This window comes from Drosophila persimilis, unplaced genomic scaffold (genome assembly GCF_003286085.1).
Source record: "Drosophila persimilis strain 14011-0111.01,24,50 unplaced genomic scaffold, DperRS2 tig00000191-arrow-pilon, whole genome shotgun sequence".
Classification (NCBI taxonomy): domain Eukaryota; kingdom Metazoa; phylum Arthropoda; class Insecta; order Diptera; family Drosophilidae; genus Drosophila; species Drosophila persimilis.
In genome coordinates this window covers 12,936,035-12,951,833 of record NW_020825298.1, presented here as the reverse complement: position 1 = coordinate 12,951,833, position 15,799 = coordinate 12,936,035, and the positions used below count along the sequence as shown (strand labels likewise).

The 15,799-nt window shown below is 37.5% G+C and overlaps 1 protein-coding gene across 1 annotated transcript in view; it reads left to right on the top strand.

Moving 5' to 3' along the window:
- Positions 1 to 3,083: 3,083 nt before the first annotated feature.
- LOC6588962 overlaps positions 3,084 to 15,799 on the top strand; it is a 31,583-nt gene continuing 18,867 nt past the window's right edge. The window contains exon 1 of the mRNA XM_002014386.2: positions 3,084 to 3,274. The gene's annotated coding sequence lies outside the window, so the exon portion shown is untranslated. The remainder of the gene's footprint in view (positions 3,275 to 15,799) is intronic.

Below are 15,799 nucleotides of genomic sequence, written 5' to 3'. Positions count from 1 at the left end.
AGATCGAATAAATGTCTATGCATATGTCTATGCACGTTTTCTATTGTATTGTATGTTATGTTAGTGTGTTACCCAAAATGCCTAGCCTAAAAAACATGTATACCAAGCCAATTATAGTTAGAGTTGAGTCGAAACGTGAATGAATATTCAACGAGCTTGCAGGATTTATAAATTTATGCCGGAAAATAGCACTTGGCAACTTTTTGTAATACAGCAGGAGTATAAGGCTTTGGAGTACACAAAGCCAAAAGTATGGCAAAATAAATTGATTGTTAAATGGGTCCAGAAAGCGGGGCCCATTTTGGAGAATTCTGCGCTCACTTTGTATGCATATTTGAAGTACTTGGACTTGTGGCTTTCCGCCGTTCAGGCAATTAAACTTAATTGACGACGGGGAGCATGAATTGGCAAGTTGACTCTGGATGTCGAACTACTTTTTGGTAAACGGCTTTCATGACAACCTGAAACTTGTGGGGACATTTGCCATTACCATTAAGGCTAGTTGGAGTGAAGGATGTAGTACAAGTGTTAGGACAATTATTTGATCGGTTATGCACATATAAAGACTGTATGTAGTGTGGTATAGGGATTTCTTTGCCATCCTTTTAGGATTTAAATGCGCTCAAGTGCATAACACGTTTTATGACGTCTTAATACGCACTTTGAATTGCCTCTGGACTGTCCCTGTTGCGGTTTGTTTCTATTAAATTCTTCTTACGAGTATAACATCTTTCCCGTACTTGTACCACAATGGCTGCAAGCCACGCTTGGATTTATCACGCATGGCCGCTTGCCTTCTGTGCTGCTGTCAGTCGCTCTAATAAAAGAAATCTGTCAAATTCAAACGGTCGTAAACGTCTTGTACAGGCAGCCATCCAAGCGACGGCATGGCTATGATGTCTTGTAACTGTTTACCCCGTGCCACATCTGTGCCAGAAAGAAGCTGTACTGAAGTCGGTTGAAAGTCAAAAGTACGTTCAAGTTTCCAACTTTAGTGCATGTTTAAGAGTTTTTAAAAATACATGTTTTGCATAAAAGGCCAGTCGAGATACGCCGATTTGTTGTGCGACGCCCGGACATTAAAATGTTTTAGAGCGTTTCCCCACCACCAATAAAAAATGTACACATACGCGAATATGCAATAACAACCAAAAATTACCCCGAGAAACTGACTGTGAGAGCAAATTTGCACAGTTCAATCAATATAACGTAAATGGATGGGTAAAATCAAAAATTGAATCAAAAAGTAATCCACAAAGCCGGCAAGGCATATGCCGAGCATAGACAGTGTGTGCTAATGTGCCTCGCACACATGCGGCCACATACTCGTAGTACTTGTTAGACGCTGACCTACTGAACGAGTGACTGAGCAATCTCTCGGCTCTCTTGTTGGGCACAAGGCCTGTAACATAGTTCTAGGCGCTGTATCTGCAAATTGAGGAGAGAGCGAAATGTTGTTCTCTATACAGCATCCAGCCGAAGCAACGTTCGGAACGAGTCGGAAGCAGTCGTTTCGGCTCGTATCGTAATACAACCCTGTCTAGCGAAATGGGATGCTGTTGCGCTTTCTCGCTGAGGCTACGCTCAAAAGTTCGGTGTCTGGCTATTCGTGCGGTCGTCCTGCGGATTGTAAATTCTTCTCCCTCATAAACCGTGAATCCTTTGCGACGCGCGACTTTGGGCCGCTTGCGATTAACGGAATATATCACTTCCTCTGCCGGAGAGTGATAGTTGTGCTTCAGGCTATACATTCGCAGACCAAATTAGACATGCGAATAAATTGTGTTGTGGCCTATAACTGAACCAAATGTGAGTTGATGGTTATTTCGCAATATTTTGTTTTAAAATAACTGAAACGTTATGCCTATGTCGCGTCCAAGAAGTTAAATCTTATGATTTCCGATCTGGTTAGTGTGGTTGATTCCTTTAATTAGTGTTGAACAGTGAGCAGTAGGCACAAGTGTAGTGCTGTAAAGATTTGTGCTTTCTAATTATAGCTGTGTCGCTTCCAATTATCATGCAAATCTTTTGAAACCATAGTTGTTACTATTAACCGGATACGTTGGAAGACGATTTAAGTGAGAAAAGGGGAAAGTACAAAAAAGTAGGGAAACGTGTTATCTTGCTACGGCAACAAAGCACCTGCTGTCAAGTGCGATTTGGCCAAATCATTAACGACTTCCTTATACGCAAGTCAAAGAAGAGGTTTTTACCCTTCAGCATAGAAACCATGAAAGTATGTATGAATACGCGTATGTGGGTGTTGCTTGTGTTTCGCATTAGCATAATTAAAATTTGCCAAATGGCTGACGGCAAACACTAGACGCGGAGCAGAGCTCCATTAACTGGGTCTTCCAAAGTCAACATGGAGCGACTTGACCCATCGCAGGCCTTGTGCCACCGCAAAGCATGAAACAGATTCTAATACGAGTACGCGTGTGTATTTAAGCACATGTGAAGCCCACATGTGTGGGGGAATTCGTGTTTGTAATATCCTTGAACTTTATTGTTTGTACATCAGTGGTTTGCGCGCCCAGTGCGGGCTGGCATCCAGAGCCACCGTGCCATTTCCTTGGTCCTGTTCTGTGGCGAATGTTTGTGTTCGTTCGCGTACTTTTTTATTACAAACTGTCAGTCGCAGCGATACATCGTTTCACCATTGAAAATATATGTGCGCATTTTTCAGACAGTTTTCAAAAAATTTTACTGTTTTTAGTTTATATTGCAACTTTTTTGTGGTACCCATAATACTGAAAACTTATGTCTGAAAAGTTTATCTTTTGTGTGGTTTGTGTCGTTAAATAGTAGCGTGGCATTATATTTGAGTTCTGGTCTTTAGTTTAGCTTGTTAAGGCTAGATTGAGCTATATTTCAAGTTGAAACTGTCAAGTTTGTAACCAACTAACTAACTAAGAATAGAAGAATACAAAACTAAGAAGGGCCATGATTTTACACATTTGAATATAGGGGACTTACATAGTATACCAAGTGAATATGCAAAATATCAACAATAAGCTTTAGATAACAGTTTTACTCACTTAATCCGGAGATTAATGTTACCGTTTTCCTTTTATAATTTCATCAGTGAGATACAATAAAATTTTTTAAATCAATAAAGTGGTAGACGAAGAAATATATAGAAAGTGAAACTAAAACAAGAAACAAGGACGTACTCACCGCCGGCGCATAACAGAACAGATCGAAAGATGGCTGTCGATGGCGATGCTGTCTAGATAATGCCACATGGAGACATTTCCTTCGAACGTGCCGTAACGTAAGTAGTAAGCCTTATTCTGTACTGTTCTTCGTTTGTTTTCATAAACTGTATTCACTGTTCTGGAACCTCCAATTGACTATTGCAACCTGGAAGTTAAATAAACTTTAAATATTAACTTAAATGTCGCAATTTCATGCAAAAAGTGTTGGTATCTTTTTTCCTATTTTCTGTGTTGTAAATATCTCACGTTTTTACTGAAAATGTTGGTTTTTTTTTACTTTCACATAGCCCTGGTGATGTGTTTGTAACTGATTTCACTGCTGGCCTTTCATCAGTCATGTTATCTTTGATCCCTTGACTTTTTGGCAGTTCAGAGACACTGACACAAGAACCGTTAGTTCGGCAAACAAAAAGTGAAGGACCGAGGAGGTCAGCAAACATAATAAAAGAATAAAATGAAAAATGTTTAAGTACATTCGTGAGAAAGCGAACTCTAACCTTCTGAATACCCTTACACACTCGCATGTTGATTAACAAATACAAATACCTTGTCTGTATATCCTTCCGGGCGTTTTGATCGCGAAACTATGTACATATTGTTCATATACTAGCCTGAAAGTTTAGAAGCTGAAATGCTCCCTTCTGGGCATTGCGAACTTTCAGATAAAACTCAAACGCCCTTCGGCAGGGTATAAAAATAGAATCAACTTCAAGCAAAATGAGGCAATAAAGATTTATCTTGTACGGACGGCCGCCAAAGCCAATGCAGCAGATTTGTCAAGGATTTGCGGCTGGAAGTTTATTTCGTTGGCTTTTGCTTTGCTCTACTTTTTGGTGTCCTCTGAAGGAATAAAGCAAACAGTAGAGACTTTACACATTGATTTCTTTTTTTGTGTGCGCTGTAAATGTAATCGATGATATCCCATTCAACGTGCATACATTTTAATTAAAGAAATAATGAAACACACTCTGAGTTTGTGTGCCTAAGGAAGTTGCACAGAATCCAAGCACTTTAAGAGAAATATTTCCCAGGGAATACGCTTGGGAGCTCAGAAGTTTAAGGTTCGCTTCCAGTCGCAGGCTCGAGGGTGAATGTAGGCACATATATATGTGTGTATATTCTTCTAAATGCTGCTGGTATCTAAATGCACCTACATATGTGTGCTTGTATTTCAATTTATGTGTTGCGCCCTGGTCCGTTTTAGCATTATGAAAGTTTTCTGGAAAAGTTGGCCAAGCTTCGCACAAATATGACAGGGCCGGCAGAGCTGTGAGTTGACTGCTTATGACATCACTTAGGAAGAACTTCAAAACTCCGGTTACATTGGCAATTTCAGTTTCCAGTTGTAAAGTTTTCTTGCCCGGCTTTTAAGGCATGGACCAATACGGCTAGTAAATATTTGCCTCTCACGGAAGAAGCCCGAATGTAGTCTCCCAGCGATGTGCGACAGAGGCCAGAGATCTCATGCCCATCATAAGCCTGAAAGCCAAAAGCTCAGCCAAATTTGCATCCATAAAAGTACAGCCACATCAAATACCAATATGGGATTTATCGGCTAAGTATTTGCAGGTCAGTGGCAGGCAATTTCATTGTTTCCCTTGAAATATGTCCTTCCTATTTTTGTCTGAAGGACCAACGAACATGTTTACGTTTATTTATAGTAGGGGGTACAAAAAGCGGGGTACGTGAAACCAAACAATAATCTCTTGTGTAATAATATGCAGGTATGGAATAAACTATTGAAGATATTTTGCTGTGTGGCAGGCGGGTAGCATCATAAATCAAAATACCATAGTCCAGTCTTTCGGCGCATGGCCATAGCTAAGGAAATAGTTTTTGTTTTGACTCAGAAAGCCTCGTTTTGTTTTGCTCATTCGATAAGAGAAGCCCAAATTCTGTGAGGCTCAAAACAAACAGACCGAACCACAAACGCGTTAAGAATTATTGATGCCTCATTGCCTATTTGACACATTATCTAAATGTTCCTAGGGTAGTCGTACTGTGGCCCCCTGGTCTGGGCCTCAGCACAAACTACAGCAAACCCCAGAGACTGACAATAAGTGAAGTTATTTGGTATGTCAGGCGAGTGGCTGACGCACAGGACGGTTTTTGACTCTTGTTTTGCTGTTGCTATGCTCGGAGATTCCTTAAAGATTTCCCAACTATTAATACGCGTTTCACGTCTGGTAAAACAATAATACTTGGGCTTGGGCTTGGGCTGACTTTAGTTTGGATTCGTGTGCAAATGTACTTGGCGAATTCCATACAAATGGAATATGTATCCTTTTATCCCCTCTTCTATCTAACTGTCTTCTAAATCAGTTGCTTAAAGTACGAAATCGATGGGTGAAGATACTTTAATTCATGTCATCGATCCTTGGTATGCCTCACATTTACAGACGAGCCTAATTATACGAATAACCAATTTTATTTGCATAGTTTATTATGATACAAGTTATATGCCTTTGGGGCATTCATTTAATCAGTGGTGCATTTTCTGAAATCTTTTCCCTGGTATATTCATAATTTGAAAGGCAATACAAGAAAATCTGCATACAAAGTTAGCTGATTGAGGCTTAGGAAATCAATTTCCATTAGACCTGTAGATTAACTCTGGTTGAGTATTCCTTGAGGATTTGGTCGTTAAATGATAGTTTGCACCATTGAGGAGCTAAACGTGGCATGGAGTGTGAAGCATCAAGGGAGACATTAAACCACAGCTTAGCCAAAAAGAAAAAAGGCCAGCAGACTACATCGTTCTTGTTGGTTTTTTGTTTGCGGTATAAATGGTTCATTGTAATACAAGTAAGCAGCTTACAATGCCTCGAACTCCGTCCGCTTGGTTTAATTCTTATCGCCTCCGTACAGTCTAGCGATTACGTAATTGTCACGGAATATAACTGGGTAAACTGTGTCAAAATAACCCTTTTCAGGGAAGGTATAGACAGTTCTTTCGGAAAAAATACCATCCGAAAACGTGCGCAACATACGTGGGGGAAACTCTCGTACATAAGTACATATAGATGTACGTACATATATGCGGTATTTTCTACATACCTGTAGTATATATATATGCCAATTTCTGATTTGTATTTTATAATTATTATTCTTGATTTTTTATTGAATAATTATTATTTTTACTTTTATTGAATAATTCTTATTATAATTTGTATTCTTGATTTTTATTGAATAATTATTATTTTTACTTTTATTGAATAATTCTTATTATAATTTGTATTCTTGATTTTTATTGAATAACTATTATTTTTGATTTTTATTGAATAACTATATTATTGAATAACTATTATTATAATTGTTATTTTTGATTTTTATCGAATAACTATTATTATAATTGTTATTCTTGATTTTTATCGAATAACTATTATTATAATTGTTATTCTTGATTTTTATTGAATAATCGTTATTATAATTGTTATTCTTGATTTTTATTGAATAATCGTTATTATAATTGTTATTCTTGATTTTTATTGAATAATCGTTATTATAATTGTTATTCTTGATTTTTATTGAATAATCGTTATTATAATTGTTATTCTTGATTTTTATTGAATAATCGTTATTATAATTGTTATTCTTGATTTTTATTGAATAATCGTTATTATAATTGTTATTCTTGATTTTTATTGAATAACTATTATTATAATTGTTATTCTTGATTTTTATTGAATAATTGTTATTATAATTGTTATTCTTGATTTTTATTGAATAATCGTTATTATAATTGTTATTCTTGATTTTTATTGAATAATCGTTATTATAATTGTTATTCTTGATTTTTATTGAATAATCGTTATTATAATTGTTATTCTTGATTTTTATTGAATAACTATTATTATAATTGTTATTCTTGATTTTTATCGAATAACTATTATTATAATTGTTATTCTTGATTTTTATTGAATAATCGTTATTATAATTGTTATTCTTGATTTTTATTGAATAATCGTTATTATAATTGTTATTCTTGATTTTTATTGAATAATTGTTATTCTTGATTTTTATTGAATAATCGTTATTATAATTGTTATTCTTGATTTTTATTGAATAATCGTTATTATAATTGTTATTCTTGATTTTTATTGAATAATCGTTATTATAATTGTTATTCTTGATTTTTATTGAATAATCGTTATTATAATTGTTATTCTTGATTTTTATTGAATAATTGTTATTATAATTGTTATTCTTGATTTTTATTGAATAATCGTTATTATAATTGTTATTCTTGATTTTTATTGAATAATCGTTATTATAATTGTTATTCTTGATTTTTATTGAATAATCGTTATTATAATTGTTATTCTTGATTTTTATTGAATAATCGTTATTATAATTGTTATTCTTGATTTTTATTGAATAATCGTTATTATAATTGTTATTCTTGATTTTTATTGAATAATCGTTATTATAATGGTTATTCTTGATTTTTATTGAATAATCGTTATTATAATTGTTATTCTTGATTTTTATTGAATAATCGTTATTATAATTGTTATCTTGATTTTTATTGAATAATCGTTATTATAATTGTTATTCTTGATTTTTATTGAATAATCGTTATTATAATTGTTATTCTTGATTCTTATCGAATAACTATTATTATAATTGTTATTCTTGATTTTTATTGAATAATCGTTATTATAATTGTTATTCTTGATTTTTATTGAATAATCGTTATTATAATTGTTATTCTTGATTTTTATTGAATAATCGTTATTATAATTGTTATTCTTGATTTTTATTGAATAATCGTTATTATAATTGTTATTCTTGATTTTTATTGAATAATTGTTATTATAATTGTTATTCTTGATTTTTATTTATATTATTATTATTATAATTGTTATTCTTGATTTTTATCGAATAACTATTATTATAATTGTTATTCTTGATTTTTATTGTATAATTGTTATTCTTGATTTTTATTAAATAATTATTATTTTTGGATCAAAACATTTATTATATAAGTATTATTTTTCCTCTACGACTCTGGGTTTTCTGTTATCTCGTATTTCTAAAGTTGTGGATGATTTTCGCCCTTTGTGTGGGCGGGCGAAGTTTTGAAATATACTTGTAACAGTGACATATCACAGAAGTTCGGATATAAAATGTCGTTGCTCTAGCTCTTATAGTTTTTGAGAACTAGGCGCTGTTAGGGACGGACAGAAAGACAGGGCTCAATCGACTCGGCTATTGATGCTGATCAAGAGTATATGTATATACTTCATGGGGTCGAAAACGCTTCCTTCTGTACGTTACACACATCCATTTTCACCACAAATCTAATATACCCCTATACTCATTTTGAGTATCGGGTATAAAAATTGTAATGCTTATAAAAATTAGACAATTGATTTGTTTACCGGATTAAATTATGTTTCTTTTGAAAATCGCGATGGAAAACCTCTTTTAAAACAGCAGTTAACTGAAAAGTTACTGCTGTGCCAGCACTTAAGTCCGGCACTGTACATGAGATTTAAAAGAATTTACTGGGTGAAATATATCCGACACTCCCTGACATTAAGACTCCTGGAAACAGGTAGTTTTCGACTAACGGGGACCCACTGCCACTGTAAAATTAGTGCTATTATTTAGTAAGTACTTTCCCAGATAGCAGGTACTGGGGCTTTCACTTCTTTCGCCAAAGATGGTTCCCCGTTTTTGTTTTGTTGTTATTTGCATTTGCCAGAGAGGTTCTACTTTGTTGCCACCTTTTTGTAGCCGTTTTGCGCGCTTTATCTGCTGGGCTATTATTTTTGATAAATGGCTCGGATGACTTAGTTTTTGGTCAGTACTGTCAGCAGTTTAGCTCATCCCGCAACATCGATGTATGGAGTATGTGTATGTTTTATGATACCCGATACGCCGTGTTGTTTTCTTTTCAATATTTTTTTGTTTTTAAATATTTGTATGTGTGCTTTTATACTTGCAAGATTCGTACAAACAAAAAAGAGGAATGAATGAGAAAAATTACTTTAACAAAATGTACGACGTCTGGAAGAAACGTAAGGAAATACACGCTTTCACATAATTCACTCATATGAATCCAAAAAAGAAGAGAAACAACCAAATAAAATGAAATTATGCGGGTGGAAAACCATAAATTGACTTTTGGATCAACGCAGAAAAAACAAAATAAAACTTTTCGGGTGCCTTTATGCGTGGATGTGTTTGTAAGTTTTACGGTATGGCCGCTTTGATCTACCGCATTAATATTTTATTTGGTTTCGTACGAGTATGTTGTGTGAGTTTGTGGGCTCTGAAGCCTCTGAAGGCTCTGACGTGACTGCCTGGCCTACAGATGTACAGATGTACAGATGTATGTGTATCTTGCAAATTGTCTTGTCAACAAAAAGAAGCCCATGGAACCGGGAATGAAACAAAGCTTATCACTTTCCCGCCCGGGACCCGCAGATGTCAAGAAAGCATCATTGAAGCGTGAAACAGCGGTGGCTTTCGTCCTCTTTTCAACATTTAATATATAATTTCAGTTTTCCATTGAGCTGTATGAATGGCTTTGACCATTTTCCACATTGCTGATTTTATTGGGCATAGCTAAGGTTGTCTCTCTCTCTGTCGACTTATCGTCTCTATTGGCTTAAATTGTTGCCATTTTTTCCACTACTTAGCTATAACTTTTAAGTCCGTTTCAAGTCAGACTTTGGACAATCTGAATTCTATAATCTAATGTAGTTTTTAACGCACTCGGTGCTTGATTTTTTTGTTGATTGATCGGCAGTGGTGGCATAAGGACATCGCCGGGGCATTTTTTGGCAGGCCTTAAAATGTACGCAATACGAAATTCCTTTGTTTACAAATGGAATGGAAGCATATTTTTATGGGCCAGCCCCCCCATATGTGCTTAGGTCTTCGACTCGATTCGTATTGATTTAATAGCATGTCATCATGATTTTGTGTGGGCCTAAACCGGTGCCCTTTTCTGCCTTTTTTCGACTGTCTGTGAGTGTAGGTGGCGAGGGCATTTTCAATATATTTCCTTCCTTATGCTCTATACTTTTTATCGCTTAGTGCCCACCATTCAGACACTTGACAGTTCGAAAGTCAGCAATCAGTTTTAGTCAGTTATCAAATGATGCTTTAAATAGGCAATCAACGTCAACAGCACACGGTCTCTTAAATTATTATTGCAAGCCTTTTTTCAGTTCAGCAAAGGCTAAAAGTCTCTTAATTTATTCGAATGGGTATTAAAATATCAAGGCAATTAGTCTATAAATAAACTACGAGCCCTTAACCGACTGCAGTGCTAAGATTAGCCATTAGGCGAAACCATAAATCAAGCACGTTGAACAACATTAAAGAACTCAACTTAGTTACGGGCCATAAATATCAATAAACACGTAATAAAGCAACAATTTTGGTTAAGCGCTGAAAAGAAGTTTTGTCCGTCTATGGTGTTTTTTCTCCAGCAAAAGGACATTCAGCACTTTTGTTTAAGAGTACCATGGTAATGGTTTTCGACTATGTTTTCTAAGGTGTTCGTCCTCTGAGTAGAGGCGGAGTATGTACACGAAATTGAGTATGTTCTAAGTCTAAGTTTATTTACTCTAACATACAAGGTACAAATAGTCTCAAAGAAGTAGTAGTTTCTGCACGGCTTGAGTCCTCGGAGAATAGAGTAGAGAATACAATATTCCCACTTACTGAATACTTAATCAAACAAGTAATTATCTAATTGCGTTTATGCCATTCGTGGGATTTTAGGTAATGCGGCGTTGCTGAAGCGAAAATTATCGACCATATTTCGTATATTAGTAATAAATAAGACCAAAAAAGAAAATCAACATCGCAGGAGCAACATAAAGCATTGCCTTTTGTGAGAATCGTTTTTTTACACTGGCAAAGTTTTCACAGGCTCACAATAATTTATTAGCGAATCAGCCAAATGTGAAAGCCACGAGCAAAAACAGGCACAATAACAACCACATTGCCAGACCCAAATGGGAAAAGGAAATTTCAATTTCTCCTTCCTTTCTTCTTTTCATGACCGCCCCCCCCGCATACCGTTCTGTGGAAACTTAATTTTACAATTTAATTACACGCCCAGGCAGAAAAGGAAAGAAAATTATCTAAAATATGGATATACGAGTATGCTAGCTGAAAATGTATACCCAAAAATTGCTAACCATTCCGGGTTGGGAAATAGTAGTAGGTTTTCTGGTGCTCAATCAAGCGCTGACCCCGCCAAAATCCGTGGAACGACCTTTGGGTAAAGTTTTAAGAAACGTTTTACCTTCGTGTTGGCCACTTTTAGCCTTCCGTACAGGGTCGCTGGTTATCTGGCAAGTCGTTCGCCTTTACGGCGGTAATTTGTTGTTACACGTGGTGGCCGTCGCCTTTTGGTTTCTGGGTTCTCTTGGATAAGTGGGACGCATCATTAGTCGCTGGACGTTGATTTGCCGTCTTCCTTTTGGCCTGCGATTCATTATTAATTGGCCACCGCCAAAAGTTTTCCGCCTATTTGCTTTACAAGTTTTTCTTTTAAACTTTGGTACTCTCCCGTTGGTAGGAGTATTTCAATTATTAACACTTGTGCGTTCCGCCACGTACCTCTAAATAATTCAATATTTTAGAGCAATTTCGGCTTTACTGTTGCTGTCTCCATAAATGTTGAATAAATATTTTCAATTTAATTAAAAGTTTCCCTTTTTCACTGGTGCGGTGCGGTGCGGACAGTGTACGGTGTGAATGTTTGCAACAATGGGTGGCAGCTACAGTTGTATGTGGGAATTACATTCGTACGAGATGGGGGGATAGCATCCACAATGGGATAAGGACTAAGAAAGCACCTTTAACAGGTGGATTGCACATATGTGCTGAGTAATATTCGGTTAAACAAGTGCATAAAAACATATTTTATATTACGATTTCAGATAATAAATTATGAATACTTTAACATTGGCAATAGGCCGTTCTAAAAGAACATTACAATGGATATTTAATTATACATTTTTTAATTATCAATTATTCAATGCAAGCCTAATAAAACAAATTTATTGAAAATTAAATTGATAAAATGAAAAAGTTGAAGCTGCAAAAAAATACACATAATTAATAATTCCCGTTTTGTTCGAATTTAATTAATTTTGGTCTCCTCCCAGGACTCCCAGGCCTCCCAGGCCTTTCCATGAATCGGCATTTAATATTAAGATATTTCAGTGCTGTTTCAAATTGATTTTAGTTTCTGCTGTTGGCAAACTATTTCTAAAGTAGTGCTGGGGCAGCACGCAGCCTTATTTCTGAGCCCTGGGCTGCAGGACGCGATGCATTCATTAGGGCTTTAATTTGCTTAAAGCTACTTTAACTGTTGCGCGCGATGCCTGGCCGTGTGCAGCGGCAGCGGCAGCGGCAAATGCAAACAAAGCGCTAGCAGGAGTCCGTCCCCAGTCGTCGTCGTCGTCGAGGACGCCAACAGCAATAATAAACATCAATTGCCTAATGCAAACAACCGCAGGAGCTCTCTCCGTGCCCCGCTCAGTTGTTGTGCACACACGCATACTTATACTTATGCTCGTATTCATAGACGCTCTCGCTATCCGCTCTCTTCCGCTCTCCTCCGCTCTCCTTCGCTCTCCACCGCTTCTATGCTGCTATACCACTGTGTTGTTTGCATTTTTGTTGCTGCAAAAACGGAAAAAGTGCTCTGTAAATACGCAACGAGACGCGTCGTATAGTATTTAGGCAGTCCTTGCGCTCTGGCCCCACATCACCCCGCCCGGCTCGCCTATGTGTGTGTCTGACTGTATGTGTGCCAGCGTCTTTTTATGAACTTGTTAACAATCTAACGACCTTTTTGCCCGGCTAACTCATTGTTGTTGCTTTCCTTCTGTATGTCGAGTGGCAAAAGGTTGGCGTTGTCGGTGGAGCTCGTCAAATGTTTGAGCTCGGCAAATATTTGCATACTTGGGCTGCTCATGAAAATTACATAATTTGATTCCAACAAGAGCAGCATGTGGTAATGTGATTTTTGCCTGAATAAATGTAGGCATGTACATATGTACGTGTTTACGATATGTCTGCATCTGCATAGATTTCGGTGACAGTTTCTTCTGGGAAATCTCCTTTTGAAGCATAATCCTGATTTAGCAGTACGAGTATTTACGAGTACTAATCTGTTCACATATTTTTCATCGAAAAACCTAAGCTTGGTAATCATTTTCTTTAAAAAGGTGGATTCCAGTCCCTAATAAATATTACATAAGAGCAAAGGAGCGCACAGCGCACTTGGCGCACAAATATTGCATAAGCCTATTTTGCCTAAGAGCTACTCCTAAAAGCATGCATCTCAGCATTTCAGGATCCGGAAAACTTACGTGGCTGCTGGTCCTTGGGCCGGAGGCAACTCGGCCGGCAATGGGAGGCAAGACAAAGCTCATTGATTATTCATTGTATTCAACACAGAAGTGTTTATGTGGCAAGCGGCGAGCCCCCAACCATCTCTAAGAGCATCTCCTTCGGCCACAAATTGGCCAACAGCAAGAAACATCAGAAAAGGGACAAAAACCTGACAAAAAATATGCAAATTTAACTTGTTTCCAGCATAAAAATAAACTTTTAGTCAACTTCTAGTTTTAGGTCTTACATACATATGAGATACAAACAAAATTGTGAATATTGTAAACAGATTTTTTCGACCGAAGCTGATTATATTGGGCTGTGGCGTGGGAGTGGCCACCGGACATGCCATCCCCTGTCCTTGTTCTTGTCTTTGTTTATAATTGCTACTCTTGTTACACCGCTCCACACGTGCTCAGAGCTGGACTGGGCATTGCTGGCAGTGCTGGGCATCGGCAGGCATTGTATGACTGCTAATGCTAAAATTGTAAAGCTTATTTGATCGGGACGCACGTACTCGGACCGACTGTTCCCTTGGAGACGGCTCTCTATACGTGTGTGTGTGTGTGTGTGTGTGCTTGTGTCGGACCTTCTGCAAATCGTTATTGAACTCTCGAACCCAAATTGCACCCAGGGTGATCACACTCGAATGTGCGACTGTATACAGAGCACTTTGTTTTTAAACAGAAAACGGCAAGCGGTGAGGCCTTTGGGAAATGGCTGCAGCATATGGGAAATAGCAGTAGTGATTTGTTTTGTAATTTGTATGCAGAAAAAAGACTGATTCGCTGTTCAGTCCCATTGCACAGGCACTCATTCAGCTAGTTTCGGGACTCTAGTTGTAGATACGTATATGCTCAGGGCACCCACTCAACTCAACGCAAGCACTCAACTTGTGAACATATTTTGGTCACTTCAAAATCAAAAACATCTCGCATAACAACAAATGTGTACCTAGGAAGTTATACGGTATCCGTGTGTTTTTCGAACGCCACAACCCGATTGGCGAAAACAAAATACCAAACAATTTTCGGTGGAAAATAAAAAGGAAGGGCCGGCCCGGGCCGATACTCAGAATAAATATGTAATTTCTCGGGTGCCGTGCGTATGGGCCTATGGATATGAGCAATGTTGCCCTTTCGGTCTGCTTCTGTGAGCAAAGTAAACAATAGTCCCATTGATTAGGGTCTAATTTTAGTTTGGGGCTTGCAGCAAGTCCAGAATATAATTTGCATTTCTATTGAATGGGACGGGACGGGACGGGACGGTCGGGACCTAAAGGACTTTCTCAAGTGCGGGTTTGAAGTACAATATAAGCAATGAAAAATTGTTGAACAGCTATCAGCATGTATCGCCATGCATATATTAGGTATTCGGACTTGTTGTTTGCCCGACTGAGATGGTATATTATATTACAAAGGGCTTTTCCGTCGGCTATGTTTCATTCAAAGAGCTCGGAATACTCACAGATACTCGTAGTTGTACACAGCTTGTTGTACCATTTCGATACTTATTCTGAAGCCCTTTCTTCTTCTGCAAACACAACTGCACATACAATATTATGAAAACAGTTTCACGGAAATGTCGACAGAGGAAAAGAAAATATATTCAGCCAAGCGAAAAAATTCACAATGGCCCGCAATAATAAATGATAATTGATAATAACATTTTGCTACCTTCCTTCCGCCGAAAGCTGCAAAGAAAAGCGAAAAGCGAAGCGAAGAAAGATGAAATACAACAAGTATGTAAAGGAAATCAATAAAAATGATGGCGACAACATTTGGCCACAATTTCAATTCCGTGGCGCCCGGCACAGTGCTCCGAAGCCGAATGGAACGAAGGGAAGCCAAGAACATTTTAGCAATTTCCGCTGCTCCCTTGGAAGCGAAAATTTTCATTTTGCCGCTGTCGCAACTCTCCTCAATGTACGACCACGCCACTTCTCAGACACCTACAGCATTTCTATGCGACTGCACACCGCGGCGACAAAGTTAGACGAAATGTCATCATTTCCGATGGGAAACTGTGCGCGCTCAACTGGCAGCGAAGGAGCAGCCCGGGAGGGGCGGGGGGAGGGCCACAACTGGCGCTTAGTTTTCAGCGGAGATGTGGGTACCGGCTGGCGAAAAAAGGTTAACTAAGAAAGCCATGCAAATGCTTTTTTATTTCCACAAAATGGTTGGACCCACAGAAAACACAGGATTCCT